The sequence below is a fragment of the Triturus cristatus genome, chromosome 3_2, assembly GCF_964204655.1.
Source record: "Triturus cristatus chromosome 3_2, aTriCri1.1, whole genome shotgun sequence".
NCBI lineage: Eukaryota > Metazoa > Chordata > Amphibia > Caudata > Salamandridae > Triturus > Triturus cristatus.
In genome coordinates, this window is record NC_140584.1 from 923,801,441 (window position 1) to 923,820,053 (window position 18,613).

The 18,613-nt window shown below is 45.1% G+C and overlaps 1 protein-coding gene across 2 annotated transcripts in view; it reads left to right on the top strand.

Moving 5' to 3' along the window:
* Window positions 1-3,080: 3,080 nt before the first annotated feature.
* The window catches only part of YPEL2 (yippee like 2), a 147,234-nt gene continuing 131,701 nt past the window's right edge, over window positions 3,081-18,613 (top strand). Inside the window, exon 1 of one of the 2 annotated variants that reach the window (XM_085649396.1) lies at window positions 3,081-3,267. The gene's annotated coding sequence lies outside the window, so the exon portion shown is untranslated. The remainder of the gene's footprint in view (window positions 3,268-18,613) is intronic. The other variant, XM_085649397.1, reaches the window with a different exon arrangement.

An 18,613-nucleotide genomic window follows, 5' to 3' on the forward strand; every position in this document is an offset into this window, starting at 1 on the left:
CCTAAGGCTCACAACCCAGCGCCGCCAGTGGTAGACAACGGAAAGAGGAGAAGCAGGCCTCTTGAGCAGCATCAAGGTGGTGACAGGCCAGCTGTCATGCGGTTGTCACTGACAGCTTCCTAGTGCAAGCAAAAAAGTTTGCAGAAATTACCCCAGGGCAAGAAGAGCGGTTACCCTCACAAGGGGAAGTGTAGCCGCCTGTGGAGGTTGGATGACGCCAGATTTTGCATGATTCTCGGGCATCTGGCGGGAACTCTAAAGAGATGCGTCCACCATCTTCGACGGTTGGCAACGACTACCATGTCTCTGCATTGTGTGAACCTGCTTTTGCAACTTGTGTAACAAATCATGTCAGTCATTGGTTCTTCCTTTAATATGATTAGATTGTATTGTAGTACCTTTCCATATTCACACCAAAAGTATAGTTCTTTTTGTGTAATTTCCTATAAAAAGGTCACATTCTGAGGTTTGTGGGCTCACTGTACCCTGATTGTTAGCAGAGGAAAAACTTTGTTGTTTTGACCGCTGATTTACTTGAGCTTAAGTATTTTATTATTCTGATCTTCATGTTATTTATTGATTTAAATGACTAATTGATTGACTTCTAACCATTTATTTTGCTTTCTGTGATGAATCAAGCTTTTAATAAACCTTGATCGTTTGATTGTAATATTTGTCAATCTTTATTGTGAAGCCTCATATGCTTTACATTTAATTCTGAAAATGTTATTTACTATTGAATTGAATTGCCAGATCCAAGGAGGAGAAACAAATCCTTACGGGATTAAAACTGGCACTGCCCCCATCAGAGACGATTTGATATACCCTGAAAATAGTGTTCTCAGAATCATTCCTTATTTTGTATGGCACCATACGTACCAACCCTCCCAATTCAGGCGGGAGACTACCGATTTCAAGGCTAGTCTCCGGGCTCCAAATTCCAGCAGGCATAAAACTTGATTCGAAGTTTTGTAAAACTGCCAGAATAAAATCTTAATACCGGTCATGTGGGCTCCAATCTCCCCCACAAAGAATTATCTCTGACATTAGAGGTTAACGCTTTGTCTGTTAATTCCTGGACGGGGAGATTAGAGCATGTGAAGGGCCTTGGTATTTTATTATGGGGAGTTTCACATAGCAGAAACAAAAAAGGTCAGAACTCTGTTTTTGTTTGCCAGAGTTTAGAACTCTGTTTTTGTTTGCACTATGTTATTACACTGCCAAAAATGAAATGCTGATTGTCTGTCACCATACATACCAATAGACCCGATTCAGCAAGATTGCCTCTGTTTCAATGTTATAGCGAAAATACATTCTCACTACTATGTTTTTTTTAATTTCCCACTTGCCTGCTCTAAAATGCTGACATGTGGAAGTGCTGTTTAATAAAGGCAAGAAAGGATAGCATAATAGGAGCCTCTGGTCTTGTAATAAAATTAGGAGTATCATACTATTTGCTTCTGAGATTATTCTGGATCCACCTGAACCTATTATTTGATTTCGATTAGTGGAAAAAAAATTGGTTATTTTTAGTTACTTTTCAGGATACAAGATCAATAGTGATTGGTTAGAGAGGATGTGTCGGATCTTTACAGTTTCATTTTGTTTTTTAACTGTTATTAGTTACTCGGCTGTTGATCACATACACGTGCTAATGGGTTTACAGGTATGACCGATACGCCCGTGGATTCCTATTTATCAAACAGTTTGCCTTAACGGGCCGTAACCTCGCCATATAATTATCTTACTGGAATGACACCACTCTGATCGCGTTAAAGCGAGATGCGTCATCATGTTGACAAGGCCAGAACATACACGGCAATCCTTTTGGTACGATTTAATCGCGCTGTCCCTTTAAGACGAAGCTTTAGTTTGTTTACATGTCATCCTTCTCCGCAGAACTCCCATGCTGGCTTCGTGGACTTCCCTGTTCATTGGTCACAAGGGCTCTGCTGCCATTGGTCTTCCACTTCACAGCTGTTGTCTAGCGCCCGGCAACCAAACTCAACCGCGTGCATGTGTGAGAACACCAAATACATACACCGACTTTCCTCCGCCCCGTTCCCTTCTGATGATTTCTATTGGCTCAAAAAGAGATGGGCCAAGGCCAAGTGTGGCGGTGGCCAATTAAAGTAATGTTGCTACCCAACGTTTCGCAGCTATAGGTCAGTCAAGATGTCACTGACAGGCCAGCAACGTTATGTGCGCATGATATATTAAGTGTAAAGGTGTAGGTGCCAAGGGTATTTTGTTTAAAGAGAAGGTGGTTATTTTTAGTTCAATCCTCCTGATATGTTTTTGTGTGAGGACAGAGTTGAATGTTTACCCTCCCCGAGACTCTTGTTTTGAGGCTTCTCTTACAGCCCGACACCGAAGATCAGCTGTGAGTGACAGCATTGGTTGTTCACACCAATAAGAAGCGGGCTGTGTATACTCTAGGGCAATCATTGTTTTGGGCATATGTGACGGGGAGTAGAATCACTAGTATTGCATCCCCAGGCTTCCGATATGAAAAGAAACGGGACTCTAATCGCCTGCTAAGGTGTTGACCACCCTCGGATAAATTATAAATTATAATAAAGAGACGCCATCAGAAAAATATATGAAACGCTAATATTTTGATTCTAGTGCTTACTGTCAGAAGTGCGAGGATGAATTAACTTACGTTGATAACAAATAAGAACCATACTAATGCCAAACCAGAATAATTGCACAATATAACGAAAAGCTACCACTGAACTTACAGGCTGTAACAACTACTCCAGAAGTCTCATTCTTTTCTTGCACATTTTGGGCTGCATGGAGCCTGTGCTATCAGTCCCTCGTGCAGGTAAAATTTGCGAAGGATGGAGTATGTTTAAGCTTTTAACGCTTTCTAAATACAGTTTCAAGAGCCTTTATGGTAAATTGGCAAGACGTCATGACATTTCGTTTTTTTTTATCAGACTTTAGTGGTCCCTATCCTCGGCTAAGCAGTTTCGTGATTTTTGTGGGCAGGGCTTGTTTTGTATTTTCTTTTGGTAGGGCATGCGCTTGTTTTGGGTTTCTTTTCAAGGGGGAGTGTGCTTGTTTTGGATTTCAGACCTGGCAACACGAGTGGCGAGGTGAGACGCAGTCGGGGTATCTGTGCCTTTAAAGAGAGCACAGACACTGTACATGGGACGGCTCGCCTGCCCCCCTCCACTAGCTGCCCTGGTGTCCCCTCGCAGAGCCTGCAGGGGCTGTACGCCCTGCTGTTGTCGTTAGTGTGGCTGCAGCTTGTGGCCGGTAAGGAACTGCAGCTGTGTCTCCTTTGGGTGGAAGGAGGGGACTTTTTTGGGGGGAAGGGGGAGATAGATAATCGAGGCAGAATTGCAGAGTGTATTATTTTTGAGGATATACGGGTTATGTGCTTCTGTACGGGAGTCGGAGACTGTGGAGGAGACTGTGTTTTGGGAGTATATGGTACTTGAGTAGTCCTCCCTTTATGAGGTGGGTATGCGGTGGTCTTCTTTTGTGAGGTATTTTCGGTTGGGTGTGCTCTTGTGCATTGTCTACGTTTTTGCGGGGCATGCGTTTCTTTTTAAGGCTATGAGTTGTTTACTTAGAAGTAGTCTGTGTTTTTGTCCGTTTCTATTGGGGAGAGGGAATGCGCAATGTTTTATTTGGTATTTTTCTGTTCGGGGTGTGTGTTTCAAAAGTGTAGACTTTTCTTTGAGTGCCGTTTTGTGTGTGTGTGGTACGTGTCTTCGGGCGGGCATGTCGCGTATTGTTCTTACATTGCAAAAACCTGCACAAAAAAATTTATTCTGGTTAAATGATGTGGAACTAAGGAGGGTGACTGCTATGCAGGTATGTTTTGTGGGAGGAGGGTTGAGTTGTAGCGCTGCAGCAGCTATGCATTAGTCCGTGGGTAAACGCGAGTGTTACGGTTGGACTGCGGCTAGTAGGAAGGTATATGGGCAAGCACGCATGGGATCGTCGTGTTGAGTTGGCCAGGCATTAGGACTACATACCTGGTTTCATTCAGATCAGTCTCTTGATCTGGTAGGTGGAAGATCGGAGGGAAGGTATGATCTAAGGCAGGTATGGATTGGTCCTGATGATTTGAATGTAGACCCACCAATCGTAATATCTGTCACGAAGGCTATGGCAAGCCTGCAGGCTTCTCGGGAAGGAGGTGACTGCTCTGGCTGGCATGTAAGAGGTCCCGAGGAAGGTCGTATTCCAATTTCCAAAACAGCCATACCTGCTTCCTATGCAGGAAGACGACAGGACAAGAGTAAGCATGCGTATGTTGTAGGCGGAGTGACCAGGGGCCGACGTACATGTGATTAGGGGCTAAGACTTTCATGAATATATCTTGGTGTCATGATGGGCTTGGTCTGTTTTGTGTGGGTCCGGTAGCATGCATGCATCCTGCAGGACCACAGTGTCTAAATGTAACATATATGGGTCCGGGGTAACGCATAACATAGGTTTGGCACTCTTTGACTATGATAGACGAGTTAGGGTCTAATCCGGGTATACATTCTTTGTTCGAGACTAGCATGTCTGGATCATGGGGGAGATTAGTGACTAAGCCTGGCATACAGTACCTCTTTTACGACTGAGAAACCCCGGTCAGAGCGCACTGTGCAAGTAATTGCAATATTCATGTGTAAGTGGGAGTAAGGCTGCAAAGCAATCAATCAGGTACAGGTTGTATGGATTCATAGGTCTGGTGGCAGGGGTTGGGGTGGACAGCAGAGTGTTACAGGGTCTAACGCCGACCTCATGGGAGTAGCGGCGCCTTAGGATAGCATGCATGGTTCCCGATGGGAGTGGGTGCTCCCTTGTGGAGGCCGCGAAGGTCTTGGATCTAGTATGATAATATTGTGGGGGGAAAACATGCCCAGCACCTGGAGCAGAATGTGTGGCTGTTGGCATGCATTAAGCTGCTGAAGGTGGTGGCTTTGTTGCTGTAAATGGGCTGTTTTTTCAGTTTGTTGTGAATATGCAGTCTGGAACTTAAGGTTGGTGATTGCTGTGAGGTCCGAGTACCAGAGCAGCCGACATGCATGGTTCGTGATGGAAGTGGATGCTGCTTAGCTTGCGCGATAAATGTCTCCACGTGTTAGAGGGGAGACGAGCTGGACCTGACATACATGGCTGTGGTGGGGCTGCCTAAAATTTCTGCTTCATTGCATTTGCAAGCATTAATGTAAGGTGGCTCTTGGGGGCAGACTTTTATTGGGTGTGTGGGGGGGAGGGGTTGGTTTTGAGTTAGGATTAAGTGCTAAACGTGACTTGCATCGTCCCTGAACTAAAAGTAACATGCAAGTGCTCAGCGGAGGTTAGTGCTGGCATGGGGATGCTGGAGCTAGTTATGCATGGGACGTGTGGGCAGGGCTAGAACCGGGGACATGCGGCCAACTACTGGCTTATAACTGGAGTTTGTGCAATGCACATACTGCTGGTTATATTTCTAAGTGCTGCATGAATGTGGTAGTTAGGAGGTAAAAACTGCACAGTTCGATTGCACATTTTACCCCTGGATGCCTTTAAGGTATTGGATCTAATATGATAATGTTGTGGAAAAGGAACATGCCCAGCAGCTGGAGCAGTGTGTGTGACTGTTTGCATGCATTCATCTGCGGAAGGTTGTGGATTTGTTACTGTACGTGGACTGTTTTTTTTCAGTTTGTTGTGTATTTGACTAGGCTTTTTCGTTAGACTGCTGGATGGTTGCTGGGAGGTCCGAGTACCACAGCAGCCGCCACATTGAAAGTTCTGATGTCTCCTCCGAAGGTCAAATATGCAGAGCAGGTGCTGCTCTGCTCAACCTACATGACCTGAGTGCAGTGTGCCCATACGTCCGCTGTTGCATATATATCAAGCCAATGTTTTCATTGACTATCAAGCGGAGTCTAGATATGGTTGGGTCAGGCAGTCAAGGTATGCAGGCTGCTCATGTGGCGTTAACCTAGCTCCAATCGACACGTGCTGCACAGTAATGGAGTACAAAATAAGGGATCAGATAGCTAATACTGGAACTAGGTATTGGGAAAGCAAGGAGGGATAACGAGTAGGTCACAGTGCAAGAACTGGGACATAGAGAGCAATTTACAGTGGGCGCAGAAGGTGGTGATCTGCTACCCAGTGTAATTATACAAGAGGAGGTGTTACTTGAAAAGATGGGCATGTGGCGTGTGTACTGCAGTTATTCTTGTTTGGGGAATGAACTATGTACAATATTTTGGTGTGGCCGTTTGGGACTTAACTGTTTCCAGGCACATAGTTAGCATTCCATTTGGCTCTGATCTACCGGAAATCTTGAGGAGGGCATGGTTTTCTCCGAGACTGCCCGCTAACATAGTCTTCCGAATTTTAACTCATCATATTCATCGTACAGAACTATTTGGATGTTTAGGGCTCTGTTAAGAAAAATATGGAGTTTCCCACTATTTACAAACTCTGGGTAGGCCTTGCCTGTTTTACGAATGCCATTAGATCAGTGAATATGCCCATTGATATTGAGGCCTTAGGGAACGGATGACACTTAGAATTAATCGTGCATGTGCATGGAAGTAAATATGTTGCTCGGAGGAGGAAGAGGCTAAGGCTGTAGCCTATACAAGTGCTATGGGAGTCGATGGGAGGTGTCTGTCTGTCTGTTTTCAGTTGAAGAGAATGTCCGGTATGTTCCATGAGGAAAAACTCGTGGGGGCAAGACTGTCCAGTCCATTGGATGTTGAAGAGCTGTGGGTTCCTCGAGGAGTGCTATGGGCAATAGGTTTATGGGGTATAATGAGAGCAGTGGAGCAACAAATATAAATAACATCTTCTCCACCCCCATACTAGGTTGAAACGCCGTCATCCTCACTGTCATGGATTGCAGAATTTTCTGGAGTTTTATTGTGTATTTTCAGCTGCCTATAACGTTCCAGCCCAGCTGCTCATATTTACTTTTGTGTAGCTACCTAACGCAGCGCATTTAAGGAACTTTCTTGAAGCCCTGGCCATGCCATGAAGAATACAGTATTTGTTTTTTGACGGTCGCTCATTCTGTGGGGCAGTGTTCATCTGAAAGAGACAGGTTGCCGTACTGTGTGCAGCTGGCATCGCGGTGCCCGGCTGTGTCCTGGTGCACGTACTGCAGCAGTATTGCCAGCTGAATTATACATTTATTGGTAATCTGTTTCGCATCATATGACTTACGATCCGAAATGCACAAGTGAAGGAGAGGGGGCTGCCCTTAGTCATCCTTTGAGTGGGTAAGCTGCTGCTAGTGCTGCTAGCTGGAGTTGAGAGCAGGGCTTGGATAGGTCGACCTGAAGTAATGCGCTGTGCCACGGGGACAGGTGTGGACTCTTTGTAGCTGGCCTAGCTCTCCCTACTGCAGGCTTGGTCTAGCGCTCACTGTAGCAGAAACCTTGCAGATCTAGTCAATGTCGCCCAATCAGTGTCTGAACTGACAGACATTACTGTGTCTGCAAAGTTCCTGCTGCAGTGAGGGCTACACCAGACCTGCTGTAGGGAGAGGCAGGCCAGCTGCAAAGGGTGGTTGACTAGAACTGAACACGAAAAGGCGGTCCAAATACAGTGAAAGGACAGCCAAGAAAGCACGTGTATATAGGAACTTGCTGCAACCAGTAGTGCACCAGAGCTGAGTTTAGAAAGGAGGTTCTGTTGCCAGGAACGCTGTATCAGGGACAACAGTGTATAGTTGGCCTTCCCAAGAGAGCAGTGGTCAAGAAATGGCTATATAAAGGTGGGCATGCGGCGTAGAGCAGTGGACAATACATGGGTCTGGCAAATGGAGCATTCTTAAAGGAACAGGTACGGAGTCAGAGAGGTGGAACTGCTGCAGAGAGCTGAGGGTTGCAGCTGGATGTGGAAAGGGAATGCTGCTGTAGGGAGCCGCACATCTGGGCTGTATGTGTGCAACGTGGCCCTACTGCAGGGAGTGGTGGACCAAAGGCTGCATGTCAAAAGGTGTGCCTGCTGCAGAGAGGGTGGACTAGGGTTAATGTTGAATGGTGAGTCTGCTGCAATGAGCGGTGGACTTGGGCTAGATGTGAAACAGTGGCACAGGGCCTCTGTAGAACGATTGTAACTCTGGCGAGGCAAACTGGACATTGGTCCCAGAGACCGCTGGGACTGCCTCGGTGATGAACCAATTTTCGGCTGCCAAGACTGAAGGACATGACTTGTTTATTTACAGTCTGGCACACCAGAGGGGGAAGCTTTCCCACGAAATCTTTCCTCAATGAGGTAGGGCTGGGCTGATTCCTTAGTGATGTTACTGCTCTGTTTATGTTGGACTGCCTTCAGGTGCGTTCATGGCTTGTGAATGTAAGGAATTTGTGGTTGACTGTTGCATGCCCTCCTGGTGGCCTGAAATCCTGTAGGTCAGTGTACTAGACCCTGGAGGGCAAATTCGTTGCCAGCTGTGTTGTTTGCAGTTGATGAGTGTCTGCTTCGGTGACCCTATGGTTTACCTTAATAACCTGAAGTTTGAATATCTCCCTAGATCTTTTGATTTTACCCTCATAAAACCTGGTCAACATGCACGAACCCACACCGCAGGAGGACGTCAGTGTAACCTAGAGGGAGAGGGCATCTTTCAGATATCTGAATATAATTTGAGTAAGCTAAACTTTGATTTCCACCTGACTAAAGTTTGCCAATTACCTCCTAGTGATATGAAGTTTTGTTATTTGTTTTGCATACCGCTTTATGCTGCCATAAAGTCACCTCAAGTTTCTTGAAGGACAGGGATGGACTTTGAAGGGCAAGTTAGGAGAGCGGAAACAATGGAGCCGTATTAACAAGGCATTTTATTTTCAAAATCACTTGTGGTTCACAGTTATATGCAAGAGTGAATTGTGCGTAGTCAACGATGGGTGTCTTGCTGTTGGGTATGAAAGGAGGAGCATGGACCGTCTTATTGATAGGGTACACTGCCCTGGTCTGTTCCACTGCACACCATTAACTGGTTGCGCTGGACACAGTCGGGTCAGTGTGCCCTAAGACCATGAATTCAGTGGCCTCAACGCAGATGTTAACTCAGTGCATGCATTAGTGAAAGGACAACCGGCTGTTTGGAGCTGCTGGCTCTCTTTCTGCTGTTCAGGTGGCAGATGGCCTGCATTTGAACGGGGAGAGGGAAAAGGCAAAGGTCTCCGGGCAGGCGGGTGCATTGAGTGACTGCATACGCTTGCAGGCGGATGTTGGGGGGGGGGGCTGGGGGGGTGGTTCAGTGGAACCATCTCTTTGCCTCCACCCCTCTTTCAAGGGTTGCCATGGGGAATGGTTGGGTCTGACTATGTACCACCTCAATGTGGTGCTCAGTCAGTTCACTCCAATAGCTCCTTTGCCTCTGCGCCGGTGTCTGTAACCTATTGTGACTGTAGAGACAGTGTTTCTTCATTTGCATATGGTCACACCTGCATGCACATGAGGGAACAGCCTCCCCTATCTATCTTGCTGGTGCACATGTACCATCCGCGTGATCTGACGCTGCCATTTCTGTAATACCAAAGTGCTCCGGGGTGCAGAAAGCCGGCACACACGCCCATTGTTCATCCGTGGCACTTAGGCCCAGATTTACACATTTTCTACTCAAAGCAGCGCACCATCCAAATTTGCTGTGCTGTTTTCTAGAAGGAGGAAAAATCAGTGCAGTTCCAAAGCTACTAAGCTACTTATGCTGGTGCTTTCACCCCTGCGCTGGTTCTTAAACAAGACTGCAGTGCGTGGGGCACTGCCTTTCACAATGGCACAGTGGTTAGTCTGGACTGTCTGCCACAGTATTTGTTCAGGAATCATAAGCGTCCAGAAATAATTCCTATGCTTAGACAAGTTTATTGATTGAGTGCTGTGTTATTTTTTGGGGGGTGGAAGAAATGTAACTCATTTCCCTTGGTTTACATCTCCTTCAAACGACCGGTGGCGTTTGATGCAAAGCCCAGTATGGCTATCAATAATATGCACATTTCACATCTAGATCAGAAGTTTTACTCTTACATAAAAGTTCTTGGTACCTGTGTGATCTATTTTGGTCAGAGTATGTGGATCTACCCGCTTCTAGGAACGGAGCTGGAATCTTGGAAGCGGGTAAGCTTTCACCACACCTCTCTACAAAAAGCAAAAGCTGAGCCTGATAAGAAGCAGCTTCAGGATACTCTAAGTGGCCCTCATACCCTGTCCTAAATGGGTCGCACGGGCACCAAGAACTCTGTTATATAGAAGTAAACAATTCTGATCTAGATATAGGAAATTTACATGCTGTTAGACACCATAACACTTGAACCCATGAAGTAGGTTAGAGTATTCAACTTAAGATTCTGATGAATGGCCACAGACCCATTGAGGGATAATTGGTCATGATACATGTTGGCCTCATTTTAGAGCCATAAGCTCATCACCTCACTTGAGAGGTTTACATTTGTTTTAATATTGGTAAAAACAATCTCTGAGAATAAATGTCCAGTGAAAGGGCTGCCACTAGCCAATTATAGACCACATTCCCTCCCTGTCTATTACACTTCCTTCACTACTTCCTAAAAGGGCATCGTCTTATGCCGTGGACTACACCAGGCCTACAGATCATAAAAAGATCTCTTGTAAAGAGCCCCGTTTTGGGGGCCCTCTGGTTATTGCAGCGCCTGCCCAGAAAGGAGCACAGCCCAGTGGTGAAGCATGCTACCTTGGTGGGTGAGTTTATGCATCCTGAGAGACACCTTATGTTATGTCTAAAACCCCGAAAGATTTTGGCAGCCAAGGGTTAAATTTCAGCTGCTGATGTATTGGGTGGAACACACAGTAGCTGACAAACCCTGCAACTTGGCTTTTAAACATAAGATCAATTACAGAATGACTTTTGTAACATCTTTAATCTTCCATAATACTCTGTGCGCATTAATTACTCGACATGATGAATTTAAGCCGAGATAGCAGTTGCATCACTAGGCTGAGGGCTGTTGACCCTTAAAGGGCTAGAACTGCTCCTTGGCCGGACACCACACACACTGTCCTGCACCTCCGAGTACACCGTGGAACCTGCCTGATGTAACAGCTGCTTCAGGACAAACCTTTAACAAACAGATTTCCCAGTTCTTTAAACACCATTCGTGTATGTTTGTGCCCCTAGGGTTTTCATTGTTCTACGTTTTGTAAGGTTTTGAATACCCAGGCAGACTTTCGAGCACCCGACCCGCCATAAACGTAGAATCAGCTGTCAATTAAGTGCAGTAATGTGGAAGGAAAAAGCAGTAGTTGCGATATTTTGGTGCACACATTGGAACAAATAGATCTTTAGCTTTTTTTCCAGAACATTTGATATACAGAGTATTTTCTTTTCTTTCTTTAATTCAGGACTGAGCGATTCAGTAAAACGGGTGTTAAGCAAATTAGACCGCTGTGACTGAATTAAGATTCCCCAATCAGCTAACACGACAGCGGGTTTATCCGGATAAGGGTTTATCTTTGGCAGCTCAGCCTTTACAGGCCCTGCACAGACCATGAAGGTTGCAAGGATGGAACTACATCCGATATTGTTGTTCTGGTGTTTTTATGAGTTTCTTTTTTCTTTTTTAGTGCCAGAGCAATTCACTTAATATGATGGACCCCGCTATTAGGAAACAGTACAGGGGACAAGATAAGGTAATGGGAAATAAGCTCTTTCAAAGAACCCTTGAGTGTCCTGGAAAAGTGTTCTTAATGAAATGCAGAAACAGTCACCGAGCATATGGTGGTTTGGCTGGTTCTTATGAAGTACCTGTACGTGTACCTCGCAAAATACTCTCTTCAGGGGGGTAAGCGCTTTTCAAATGTTTCATCAAACTCTCCTCAGTACAGAAGAGATTCCGGTGTTTTGACCTTGCAAAGGAGAAACGGTTAATTGTCTCTGCTGGCAATTTGTTGCATTCAGATTGTCAATCTCTGAGCCATTCACAATAACCTCTGCTAAGAATTCTTTAGAAAACTCAACTAAAGTCCTTTTTTGTAATCTGCTTGTGTGTGCATTCGGAACTGATTTTTGTCAATTTTGAACCTTTATAAAATTACATGTACAGGTCCTAAGTATTCTTACTATTTTATGAAACGGCTACTGTTCAGTGTTTCCACCCACCAAACCTCTCTGTGACCTTTTGTTACTTCTATTATACTTGGAAATGGTAGTCTGACTGCTGTACGAGAATTTTGACTGTACTATCAAGTCTTTGATTTATCTGTTCTCTGTCCACATCCTTCCAATCATGCTATTACTACACCACGAGACTCTTCTTGAATACCTTTACAGTGTTCCCAGTCTGGCAGGTCAGCCAGTCTCTAAACTATAATGTTCTATGCAAGAAATCCATCTTCCCCTTCCAGCTGTATTTTTAGGCCTCCTTGCCTCATCTCTCTCAGTAGAAGTCCATACGATAAAAAACTTTAATACCCTCTGCAGCAAATGATCCTTGCCTAAATTCCCACACCGTAGCTATTTTTCTATTGCCCAGAAATGGGATCATATAAACTTCATGGCTCCTTTGCCGCTGCTTTTTAGGTCTCGCCTGACCCAGCGCATGCGCTGGTCTGGCGAGACTTATTGAGAGGGCTCCAAAAAGTGCTACCAGGCCAGCCTAGAGCTTCAGTGCAAGTGCGCGGGCGCGCGCGCCGCGCTTGTCCGCGATTACTTGCACGGCCGCTTTGATGTTTGATCGCGATCACTTTCACTTTCGTGGCCGCTTGGCATAGCCAATAAGTCTCGCTTTTGGGACCTTATAAGTATTTAGTTATGCAACTGTTGCATGGCTAAACACTTATAAGGTCCCAAAAGCGAGACCTATTGGCTATGCCAATGCTTGTTTTTATGGGCAATAAACCTAGTAGCTAAATGTTTGAAGTGTATATATTTATTACTTTAGCTATAACTGTCGTGGCCCCCAGATAAATGTCTTGATCATGTCATGTCTATAAGAGATGAATGATTGTGACTGTTAAATTCGTATAGTTTCCATTGTGTCTTCAACCATCTATCCAATATGTTTTCCTACTGTTACATCATATTTGTCTATGTAATTACTAAAACATGACTATTTCACCATTCATTAACCCAGCATTCTTTCATATCTTCTAGTTAACAATTAAGTGTGCCCTGAATTTTAGTCACACACTGGTATTGTGGGCTTCTTGGGTATACGTTATTATCACATGGTCCATACTTTACTACTCAGGGTTTCATGTTTTTTGTTTCCCAATAGTGAAGTCCCTATTTTCATGGAGGGCATGCCCTCGCTTTAGCTGCTCACCTTTTGTGGGCTTGTTATTTTGTATTTTGTTTAGGTGTTGTCTGAGAGAAAGTGTGTGGCTGACCTGTATAACAATTTATTGTTTCGTTAAAAAAAAAAAGGGGGGGGGGGGGGGGACTTTTCGTCCACCTACTGCTTAACATTGGTTGGCTTCATTGTCACCCTTAATTTTTCACTGCATATCTGTGCATTCTGGCTTTACTTTGTGTTTTTGTTTCCTTCCCTGGAGCATGGACCAAGTACTGATTGTTTTCTTGATTAGTGTTCTGCTGCTTGCGCTCTGATTGGAATACTTTTTTTTTTAGTGTGTATTGCTTGTTTATGTAGTCTATTTACACGCTTCTTTGATGTTTTGTCTTGTTCTTTAGCTGTGTTTTTTTTCTGCTCCTTCATTCATTTATTTATTTATTTTTGTCTTGGGCCTACAGCACCCCTCGCTTTTTAATTCCCTTCCAGATTATTCAAAACTTCACTTTCCAATAAGCCTTACACCATTCAGTCTTCCGAACTGCATAACGACGACACGATGTATTACATTTTAATAAAGTTACATGTTGCAGCATTCATTAAGGGTGCTTTTTTGTTCGAATTCTGTGTAATGTCACCCTCCTACCTAATTTGGGAAAGATAATGTAAGTTGCATGTTTTTAAATTGTATCAACTGATGATATTGAAACTTGCCTAAATGCATGTGTATGTGTGCTCTTACAGGTTTATAGCTTGTATACCTCAATCACACACCATACGATACTCGTACCATAATATACAATACAATAACAGGCCATGACTTATCACACTATACCATACTATAGAATAACAGGCCATAACATACTATATTCTACAATAACAAACCATACAATACCATACCACACTATATAATAGCTACCCATACCATACAGTACAGTGAAAGTTTATACCACATCATACCATCCTATTCAATAATAGGCTACACCGTACCATACCATAAAAAACAACCCATACCATACTATGAAATTGCATACTATACTGTACAATGACAGGGCGTACAATATCATGCTATCCAATCAAGTCACCTTCACCTCCTTTTACCTCTAGCCACCCTTGAACCTTGGAGTCACCCTGACTTCCCTTTGCCTCTACCTCTTCATGAGCGCTCAAGTCACCCTTCCCTCTAGCCATCCCTGAACCCTCACGTCACCCCCACCTCCCTTTACCTCTACCCACCCTTAAGGCCTCAAGCCTAAAGTCACCCTCACCTCCCCTTGCCTCTACCCACTCATGAACCCTCAAGTCACCCTTACCTCCTTTTATCTTTACCCACTCCTGAACCCTCAGGTCACCCTCACCTCCCTTTACCTCTTCCCAGCCCTGAACCCTCCAGTCACCGTCACCTTCCTTTATCTGTACACACCCCTGAACCCTCAATTCATCCTCCCCTCTACCCACCCCCTAAACACTCAAGTCACCGTCACACCTCTACCCACCTCTGAACTCTCAAGTCACCTTCACCTCCCTTTACTTGTACCCATCGCTAAACCCTAAAATCACTATTTTTTTTATAGCAAAAACGTATGTTTAAAAAAAAAATACTTACCTGCGTGGTAAGGGAGCAAATACTTAACCTGCGTGGTACTTGTGTGGTAAAGACTCCATGGTAAAGATCATGCGTGGTAAAGGCTGTTCAACCCCTCCCCACCCCCCAGGCATCACACAAATGCTTTGGGGGTTGATTTGGTTGTTTTATGCCTGTCAAGGCACCTACGTCTATTATTCCTGCCAGAAAAAAAGATGTCAAGATGCAAATTGCACTGCCCTCTCTGCTCTACATGGCCTTTTTGGCGCTGTCTTCATGTGGGGTATAAACTGCAAACTTCAGTGTGGACGGAAGATAATTAAACTTTTTTTTTTTTTTTTATGAAAACTGAGAAAATCCCCTACTAAGAAAACGGATCACTTCTCCTTGTGTTCTATGCTGGCCGTGCGATAGCGCTTTTTTCCCCAATTTTCAGACATGCAGCATTGCTGCCGTGCTGCTGTAGAACTTGCCTCAAAGAAAGGCCTATTGGTTTTGCCAATGCTTGTTTGTCGCTGTTTCCTTGACGGACCATGTTTCCTAGACTGCCCTTTTTGAGGACAGAATTTGTGCATGTATTTTCACTTTTTCTTATGTTCAAGGCCTACTTTGGGAGGTTTGCTTGATCTGCAGGCATGTTGTCTTAAAACTATTTTGTTAAACCCCATCAAAACAGTTGAGAAGTGAAAGATTAAAAGGAAGAGCCCGTTGCCACCTGAAATACCTCAAGAATACAATGAAACTGCTTTGGAAAAACGACATAAAATAACCTTTTGCTTGTGTTTCACGGTTGCTTTTTAACAAATGAGATGCAGCATTCATGGTTGGCATGAATGTGGATCCATGAGGGCATGCAAATGTTTGAATGTGTTATCTTTTTACACATAAGGAGCCAGACTTTCCACCTCAGCAGGGTGCAGTTCAGGGTAACTTTTTTTGGGAAAGACTGTTGGTTTGCACTCTTATAATTTGGCAAAAATGTGTTTGCCTGATTGAGGATGCGCTTCTGGGAAGCACGGAAGGCACGTCATCTGATTACCTAGTTTTCTAGCATAATTGTGCATAATAATTTATGTGTAGATTAATGTTTGTGATTCTGTAATGTAGGACTAAATGACCCCAGCCATTGACTGGAAAATGTAGATGGCTAGCACAACACGTTCCTCAAAGCTTTATTGGAGAAGGGAAATTGCAAATACAAGTTGGGTGTACTGCTCGTCTGCAGGGAGAGCTCGCTCGCCAGAAACGTCCATGGTTGGTGTCTAGGGCTTCTTTTCACTCATCATTGACACCACAAAGGTCCTTCCCCCACTTAATTAATATCCAGTGTTTTTATGTTTAACATTGACCATTTATATAGCCCATGCCACAAACTGAATTGATTAAAGTGTAAATCCTAAATTGTGCTATTATTCACCCCATTTCTTTTTTTATTCGCTCGACCTTAAATTGATGGTCGACTCAGTCACCCTTGGTGCCTTTCGAATTTCTGATCTCTGTTACACCGATCTCCACGGCGGTCCAGTGCTCGACACGAGGACCCCGGTGCGCCCCTCCAGGTCACGGAGCTGGTTCTGAACCTTGCATTGCCGTGGAAAGAAAGAAGCCCCTCCACATTTGGCACGAAGCCAGGGCCAAAGTAAAAGTCAGGATACCAGTGTCCTATGCAGGGGAGCACTCAGGGCAGGGGCACAAGTCAGTTTGCTGTGCATGTGGCATTCCTATTCCAAGGCTACTCAATCCACGGAGAGGTGTGGTGCAGCGGCCAGAGCTGATGACTCCGCAGCCCGGGCTCACCGTTCGATCCCTCAGCATCATGTGACTCTTGGCCCCCAGCGCCGTGACCTCTTAAGGGGTGATACGTGTGCGCTCTACAAATAGGAATTATTACAAATGGGAATTACGATAACCCATCAACCAGCTCTATGGGTTAGCGGGACTCTGTCTGTGCAGTGCAAGCGCCTGTATAGTGCCGACAGTGGCCCAACAGCGTCAGACTCTGGATGATATTTGAGGTTTCTAGTGAGGCTGCAATCTCGTGGCCCTACAAGCAGCAACTACTAGCCACACTCGCCTACATGGGACACATGGGGCAAAAACATCCCTGTTCTCTTTCACTATTCATAACCTCCTACCCAACCTGTGGAGATTTAGGAGGATAACAAGGGGCTGTTTTGTCTGAACATGCCGAGTGAGTGCTGCCATCTGAAGAGGAGAGGGCTTTTTCCCCTCTTTAAGGGTGCTATACTTCCTGGTGCATATACCTACTGCACGTCTAAGGAACATCACTTTAAATAGAGAGGGGTCCATACAAAAGTACGGTGTTCTTCCCTTCGCTAGAGTTTGATTAGACACCATGTGCTCTAGTCTAGGGTCAGACAAGCTCGGAGAGTGGGGCTGCTGACACTTTGGTTTGGGTTTTTCATAGCAGCGCGCGACACTGGGGAAAAAGCACGTGGCCGCTCCTTCTCTTTTGAAGCTGTCCAGAAAAGCTGGCGTAGCTTGCGCCATAGCAGCGACATAGAGAGCCCCCCTGCGAGGGGCAGGTTGCTTCTATGATCTGTGATGAAACAACCTTTCAAGGCGGTGGGGGCCAGCTCCTGCCGTCCCCGTAGCGAAGGGAGGGGCTGCAGCGCCCGACCACATTTGTTCGTGAGGAGTGGATGGCTCTTCTGAGGTGGGGCGCACTTAGGCCCTTTACGTGTGCAGCATGAGCAGGGACAGAAAGCAAATTCAAAGAAGGCCATTTATAACCGGGAAAGGCAGCGCAGCCCGTTTTTTTCTGGTCCATCCATAAGTAAATAGAGAACACGAGCTTACAATGGCTTTCTGTTGTGCGAAAGCTCGACTATTTTGAATAAAAGGGAACAATAGTGGATTTAGAAGCCGCTCTGGCACTTAAGAGTTTCTCAGTTTCTGAAGAGCCGCCCTCCAGTGTGCTGCGTATATGCATCTTGCTATGCAAACCATTGCTCTACTTTCTTGCACCCACAGCAGCTACCCTCTACACTGCTGGGGGGGAGGGAGGCGGCGGCTCCCTGAACCTACCTGGGTATGGCCCTGTTAGAGAGCACTTTTGAAGGGGTTACCCGCAAAAGTACATCTTACATGGTTAATATTTCACGTTTTTTAACGTTCAATGTCCTGCTACCTCGGAGCTCTCTCAAAGTGGTTTCAGGTCATCATGTTTGCATGAAAAAACACACCAAACAAAAAGAACACTACATGCGCTGTTTTAGTTTTTTTTGCAGTTTATATACACAAAAATATGTGGATTTATTGTGCGAGTGATATGTCCACAGGTCCCGTAGATTACCATTTCTGGGTGATCGAGTTACCCCTTTCTTATCCGTAAGACAATACCCACTTCCAGAGATATTTCACTCATGGGCAAATATTAGGGTAGTTCAGACCTCAGCTTCCCATATATACCAAGAGTATTCCCAATCCTAAAGTTAAGGCATGCATTTGTTGGAGGCCTTCGGGGAGAACGGGAGTTTAATGCGTTAAAATTAGTGGAGTAGATCAGAGTTACCCCTCCCCATGTTGATCACCACTAGATGCCGAAATAGGAACAACATCAAACTTTCATATGACGCAGACCCTGCACCCGTATCTTTAATAACTGTCACCATTGTCGGTGGTGCTTACTTTATCACCTTTAAAAGATGTCAATCTTAGCGCAGCCTGCCCTTATCTGAACCTTATAAACGGGGTAGGCCGGTCACTGCTCAGGGCGCTCGCTGGGCTGTCCCAGGGCTCAGAGGGTGATTAAGTCGGGATTAAGCTCCTTCTTGAC